Source organism: Periophthalmus magnuspinnatus, chromosome 8 (assembly GCF_009829125.3).
Source record: "Periophthalmus magnuspinnatus isolate fPerMag1 chromosome 8, fPerMag1.2.pri, whole genome shotgun sequence".
Lineage (NCBI taxonomy): Eukaryota > Metazoa > Chordata > Actinopteri > Gobiiformes > Gobiidae > Periophthalmus > Periophthalmus magnuspinnatus.
The window spans coordinates 1835064-1842600 of NC_047133.1; positions in this window are offsets into that span (position 1 = coordinate 1835064).

Below are 7537 nucleotides of genomic sequence, written 5' to 3' on the forward strand. Positions count from 1 at the left end.
CATTACATTCATTGATTGGCCTAAATCTGGACACTCCTCATCCCAGAATTGTATTGGTGCATCTCAAGTTTATATTAGTCTTGGCCTGGGACCGTCTTGGGGGAACTGGAGGACGTGTCTGGGGTGAGGGAAGTCTGGGAGTCCCTGCTTAGACTGCTGCAGAAGAAAATGGATGGATGGATTTTCAATATAAGCTAAATAATACCAGTAAAACTATGAAACAATCAAGAAAACGTAAAGATCCAATATGGCATCTTGGCCTTTCATTCATGTCACACCACGTCAAGCAGGATGTTTCTTTTTTCCTCGTTCCTCTTCACAAAGTGGATGACCGGCCGATTGTGTGCCATCTGTGACTGGTCATAGCTTTCAGAGAGAGGGGGAAACCCTATTCACCGCAGCCCGCCCTCCTCCTCTGGCCTCTTCTTCTCCTTCTTCTTCTTCCTGCCCCCATCCATCCCTCCCTCTCTCCCCTAAGTCCAGTGTTAAAGCTCCAAGAGGGTTTGTCTGCAGCGTCATTGATCCGCGGGTCGCCGTGGTGACAGTCTGACTCCAAGGCACGGGCCAGTTACCAGCTGTGAGTGCGTGTGTGTGTGTGTGTGTGTCTGCCAGCTGGCCTGTAATGCCGATTGGATTAGCTTCCCATTTACGGCACAAATGCACCTTATCTGCACTTCACTCCCCCAACTTTTTAAAGACGCTCTTTACTACTACAGCACATCCCACCATCCAGATTATCCTGCATTTATCAATTTATAAGAGCCAAGTAATTCATTTTAATTTGCTCAACTGGATTAGCGCTTCACCCATTAAATAATCTCAAAAAACATATGTATTTTTGACAATTATGTAGTGATATGTTTCTTTATTCTAAGGAAAATCCAGTGCAGTTGAAATAATGCATGTAATGTGTGAGTTTGTGTAATTTTCTGCCATTCATGTTGAAGTCTGACACAATTCCTTATGTCTTCAGTTTGGTCTTTTGTTACAACTGAAACAACTGAGAAAATGAGTGCATCAGCATCCTTTATTACAGCACTGCACATGCTGCAATAAAGGACTTTTTTCAACATTTTTCTACTTTTAAATACATTTTTTTGTCTTTTTTTTGTCCTCTTACTTTCCAAACATTATAATATGCAACAGTTATAATAAACAAACTAGTATTCTGCTCGTTCCTTAGCTCCATAGAGTTGAACCTAAGGCTTATCTGCCCTCTGCCATCTGTTTCTGACGGATGGGAGGGACTTGGGGCTCAGGTCTGTCTGGTGATTGGCTCGTTTGGTTGTTGTGAGCTTTTGATTGAGTGCATTTACTTCCTGATCTTCATTCCTCCAGCCCCCTCATGCACAGCTCCAGCAGAGAGAGGTCAACCACCTCCGCACGCCCATGCACTTTAGTCCTTAGATATAACTCTACGGACATGCGGGCTTATGTAATTTCACTTACCCGTGCAAGTTCTATGCGTAATGAGTCGTTGTTAAAGAGTATTAGACTTTCAATACAATAGATGGTTTGTTACTCACCTGTCCATGGGTTTCAGAGTGATGATGTCGTTAATTCAACACAAAATAGCCTATTATTTTAGTCAAACGTCCACCAAAATGTCACTTATAAATGGAAAAGTTGAAACCCTGAATTGAATAACATGTTTTGTGTTATTAGACTGTTTCTTTCTCGTATTACAGTGATGCGTTGGCTGGTAAACGTGTGATAAAATGCTCAAAAGTGGACTTCAGAGTAGAGTTTTGTTGATATCTAAAGGATTTTTATGCTGAAAAAATGTGACTTGAATGAAAAGTTAGTTATGGGTTTGCAAAACAGACTGGATTCCACTTACACAACTCAAATGGCTGCAGTTTTTTTACATAAAACTTCATGAAACACAGTAAATCAGACTATTATGGGGCGTATGTCATGAGGCGATTGTACCATATAAGCAAAAGTGCATCAAATCACGCCCAGTTGTCTCTTCCCCTGCAGATTTTTTAGCTGCTCTTCCTTCCTGTTGTCTGCCTGGTAACTGGAAACCCCTCTTCAAAACCTCTTCAAAAATCAATGTTGCCCTGGCTCATCCCTCTGTGCCACGTTGAAGCGCTCGCCATAACCCACACGCCTGGTCATTGTCTGCTTTTGTTTTACTATATAACACCATTTTGTGTCTGGGGGTCGCATTGTTTTGTATGGCAGTGCTGTTTGCAGTTCCCACCCTTTCTCTTCTCTCACAAACTTGCCTGTTTGAATGAGAGCTGTGCGTCGCTCTGATTGGCCTCCCGCAGCTGCCATATATGGTCATAGGAGCAGCAGAAGAGTCAGGAAGTGGAAGGAAAGAGGAAGTACTATCAGCCGGCTTTTAGAGACATGAGAGCTTGGCTTGTAAAAAAAAAAAAGACAGAGAAATGCCACACCTTTTTGTATGTTTTATATCTTAATCACTCTTATTTTCAAATGTGATTCTGGGATTAGCACATTTGGAAAACGTGCTGGTCACTCAATGGGGGTGTCCGCAGTGTTTAAGGGAATGTTAATAGCACAAGCCTCTTAAACACACATGGCAGCCACATTTGAGCTCAGCTTTACACCAGGGGTTGGTCAAAGTCTAACAAAAAATATGCAACAAGACGCTGTTGTTTAGCAGCACAGTGTGATGACATGATGTAATGTGTAGGAGAGAAGTATGAGCATTTCTACTGACAATTACATCAGTTATTATGACGATGAGGATGACGAGGATGTTTATTATTGACATTAATCATGATATATTAGTTTGATGTTGGCTGATTCTGATCACGAACATAATAGCGTTGGTTTAAAGCTGCACTAAGTTTATTGAACATGGAATTGTCCGTCCAGTAGCTTCATAAACACAACTTATGATGTTATGAAATGAAGACTCTTGTGACTTTTGAACAACAACATGACCAAGAGAGATGCTTAAGCAAAACATATCACATTCATTCATTCATTTAACAGTCAAATAAACTCCATTTAAGTATTATAATCTGTTCTTTGCTCTGTTATTGTTCATATGAGGAGTCCAGAAGGAGCGTTATATCCGTGTTGTACTTTTAATTTGTGCGTAATCATCAAATTCGGGTGTGTATTAGTCAAAGCCACACCCCGCTGTTAACACTAGCGTCCATAAAAGGAGATCTTTATGTTGGTCACATGACAACAATCTGAGGAATGCTACTCACATGGGACAACTTCTCAAGGAAATCAGCTTCACCCCCCGTCCTCCTCCTCCTCCTCCTCCTCCTCCTCCTCCTCCCTTGGGCTTGTTATTACACTGTACCAGTCTGTATCTATGTGGATTTAGTACTTTATTTACTATAGCTATAGAATCTGGATGACTAAAACTGCTGCTACTACTACTATTACTACTACAATACAACTGCCAGTACTACGTCTCAGCCACACCTGCAATAAAAAGAACCAGGGAACTTCCAATATTTATTTTTCTCTTTTCAATGTAGTTTTTTTTGGGTGCCAGTTTTCAGAATCAACATTTTTTGGTATTGCAAGTACTTAACCTTTTTAGAAGCGTAGTGGTACCTTTTAACAATACCCAATCCTGATTATAAGTACTAATTACTACCTCAAACCTATTACTTTTCTCCCAATACTGCAGTTATACCACTACTCTATTTACTTCTGCTATTACAGCCAAAAAATATGTACTAGTTTTTGAAATATTTAAATGTTCTTGTTGTATTTTTGAATCAAATCACATAGTTTTGTTCATTGTAAAATACTTTTGTCTGCGATTACAGTGGAATGAAGTTTAACCAATTTCACTTCTCTGTGTGTGTTTCACTAACTGGAAACTGCAGAGGAGGAGTTTCCTTTTCAGAAGAAACACCAAACTAGTATTTTTGCATGTGCTTATGATGGTACGACATGACACAACTTCAACTTCAACTTCTGTAAAGCTTCATTTACTCCAGACCGTGGTAAACTTTCTATTGACACATGACAACTGTCCTTTCTTTTTGCAGTATCACATTTCTCTTAAACTTTACAGCTTAAACAATAAAAGCAGAGATGAAATCCAAACGACTTCCTTGTGGGCTGCTCCGTGCCGCCTCCCACAGCAGCCGGAACCACAACTTTGTCATTTTTTTCCACTGCACACACAAAACAAAACAAGACTTCCTCTACGCTGAGTTTACACAGCACCATATAAGGCCAACAGCGGCAGGTATATGGACCAGGACCCTCCCCGTGCGTCGTATATGATGGAGTTTAGATGGTTAAAGGGGGATTGACAAGCCGGGACGGTCCGCTGCGTGTTTTCCATGAGAATGTCAGGGTGCATGTTGGGACAGGAACGATTTGGCAACAGTCCTGCAGTCACGGTCACACAAATCAGGTTTTTCCAAAAGTACAACACCTTCATGTGGCGTAATAGTCTGAATTGTCATAATAATTACATAAGAAATAGAATGTAGGGTTCAACGTATAGAGGAAGGAAGTAGAGGGATGCCACATTTGGAGTACGGCTACATCAAAAATAACAGTGACGTGAAGATAATAGATGCAGTTACTGAAAGTAGTACTGCTGCTACTACTACATCTGGAGTACTGCTACTTCTAAAATAATACAGTGAAGTGAACATGATGGATACAGTTATAGAAATGATCAAAAATAGCAGCTTCAATCACAAATATCTCTCAATTTTGCAGTTGTGGTACTTCATATGCCTCACTTGTACTACCAACTGCCACTAGAAGCACTTATTGTAGTAATACCACTGCTACTACTAGTACTACAAGAAAAACAACTACTACCACGACAACTTTCACTATTTCTACAACTATTACTATCAATACTGCTGCTGTAATTCTACTTTGGTAACTCTAATTTAATAAAAGTGATATGAATTATAACGTCTTGTACTTTCACATCTTACTAAAAGGAACTGCTGCTACTTCTAATTACTGAAGTAAAAGTACAAGACGCTTTATAGATGCTTTATGGACATGGACAACGAATAAAAATAATGCATTTTTTTCAAGTTTTTAAGCAATAAAACACTACTATCGACACTGCTGCTGTAACTCTACTCTAACTCTAATTTAATAAAAGTGCCATGATTACTACATCTTGTACATCCACATTTTACTAAAAGGAACTGTTACTACTTCTAATTACTGAAGTAAAAGTACCCGCCTTCTGCTCAGACACCTCGGTTTATTTAAATGACTGTGTAGTGCCAGAGGAATGTGCCCCTTTCAGGCGGAAATGAACCAACAGTTTGTAATTGAGTCATGCGTCTCTCCCTGGCTGCAGGTTTCACTCGTGTCCTCAGAGCGGTGCCACTCCTGAGTCAGCAACACGACCATGCCCTCCCTCCTGCGCACTCCCTCCTGCGCACTCCCTCCTGCGCACTCCCTCCAGCACACTCCAGCAGAGGGACGAGAACAAAGTGAACACGGTTTTGAAAGGGAGCAGCCTCCGGGCCATAAAGGTGGATGAATCCTTGACCTCTGGTTCTCAAGTGTCTGACCCTGCCCCAAACCTCTGCTGTTTAATTACCCCTTTGTGTAATAGTGTCCTCTCTTTAGTTTAGTCTTTGTTGTGTTTACGGCAGCGCAATTAGCAGCAGGAATGGATGTATAACAGGCAGAGGTGAGAGTACGTTACCTGCATTTAACGTAAACATTCAGATCACACACGCTCTAACATTTGGTTGTTCCGCATTTTGCATCGTCACAGATTTATTTCATCCAGTTGTTGCATTAATGTTTCACCTGTTGCATTGATGATGGTCGAGTCTGACGCTGCTCAAAGCTTCTCCAGCACAAAGATTCTCACTGGGGTTAAGGTCTGGACTCTGTGGTGGACGATCCATGTGTGAAAAGGACGTCTCCTGCTCCTGATCCACTCTGTCACAGTTTAATCCCGTTGAATCGTGGCATTTTCATCTTGGAATATGCCCAAAAATCCACTGATGGAATAACCTGGTCATTCAGTATATTCAGGTGTCAGCTGACCTCATTCTGCTGAACCTCGACCGGACCGACTGCAGGAGGAGACGACCTGTTTGTTTAGTTAAATCCAGGTGGAGACTTTTTTTTGTCCAGGCAGTGTATATCTTCTTGCACTTGGAATAAATAAGAATCTGGTGCTTCGATTGTTGTCTTTGCAGAAATCCACGCTGTTTCTCAGTCGTTTGTGTATTTTTTTCCCCCTCTTTTTTACGTGCAAGCTGCCATGTTTGTTTTGACACAAACGGTCCATGCCTCTCTCTGATTGGTTAATTCGTACTGACCAACTGCAGGAGGCTCGGACCTATTTGTTTAGTTAAATCCAAGCGACGACTTTTTGTTTTTTGGAACTAATACCAGATTTTGTTGATTATTTACATTAATTTCATGCAAATATTCTACTTTTTCAGTTATAATTTCAATCAAAGTTTCTTCTAATATCATTTTTAAAGTGGCATTGTGTAACTTTCAGGGTGTGGCACATCAGCTGCATGATTTTATAGAAACAGAAAGTCATAAAATCATACTTCAGAACATTCTCCATTGTCCACCAAGCAGAACGAGGCCCTCCCCCAGGTCAGACAGAGAGAAGTTTGTGGATATGCAAGAAAAATATGCACAAAAACAATGCATGTTTTTACTTAGTGCAATAAAAACATCCATAATGATTAAAATATGCTTTTATTTTCATCCTTTTTTGGCTACAGAGTAAAAATTGAGTACAAATGTCGGGTGTTCTATCAGTGTACGTTGTGACCAAGCAGCTTTCTCAGATAATCCCGTGTGTTTTTCTTCGTTACATTGACCAATAGTTGCTCAAAGCCGTGGCCTATATACAACTTTCTCATTTGTTCCTGTCATGAGACTCAACCAGGATCTCCTTTTTTTTTTTCAAATGCGCTTGTGCAACACTTACAGACATATGGTTGGGGTGTTTTCATGTTGATGTATGTTCCTCCGGGATTCCCAACATCCTGAATCTAGGTCAGGACGGAGCGGGCGGATTCTTACATAACCACACAAATTATATGTTGAACCCACAATTGTGTAACCTAAGTTTGCATTTCAGACTTAGATAGGACCTTTTTAGGCAACCTTTTACCTCAAGGAAGTGAGCGGCAGGCTGGGACAGGCAGGTGATTCTCCGCGCTGTGATTGGTCCAGAGCGACAGGTAATCTCTCGAAAGCCTTTACCTTTTATGGAGACGTTCACCAGGACTGCAGTAAATACCTGGCTGTCGCTCCCATCTGATAAAGTCGTAGTAGTACTGTTTGTCTTTCTCGATCCGTGAAGTTTAGTGACGCAGAAACGGATATTTTCTCAACAAAATCACATAAGTAACAAAGTGTTGAATGTGAATCTGATGACAGCACATATCAGAAAGATAAGAGGAAGAAGTATAGACCACAGTATACTGCAAAATAATTAAAAAGTACTTCTACTACTAATACAAATACTGTCATATTTGCACAGTGAGAATGAGCTACTGTGCAAAAATATAAACTATAACTACAACAAAACTATGAACATGCACCGTGTGATGTT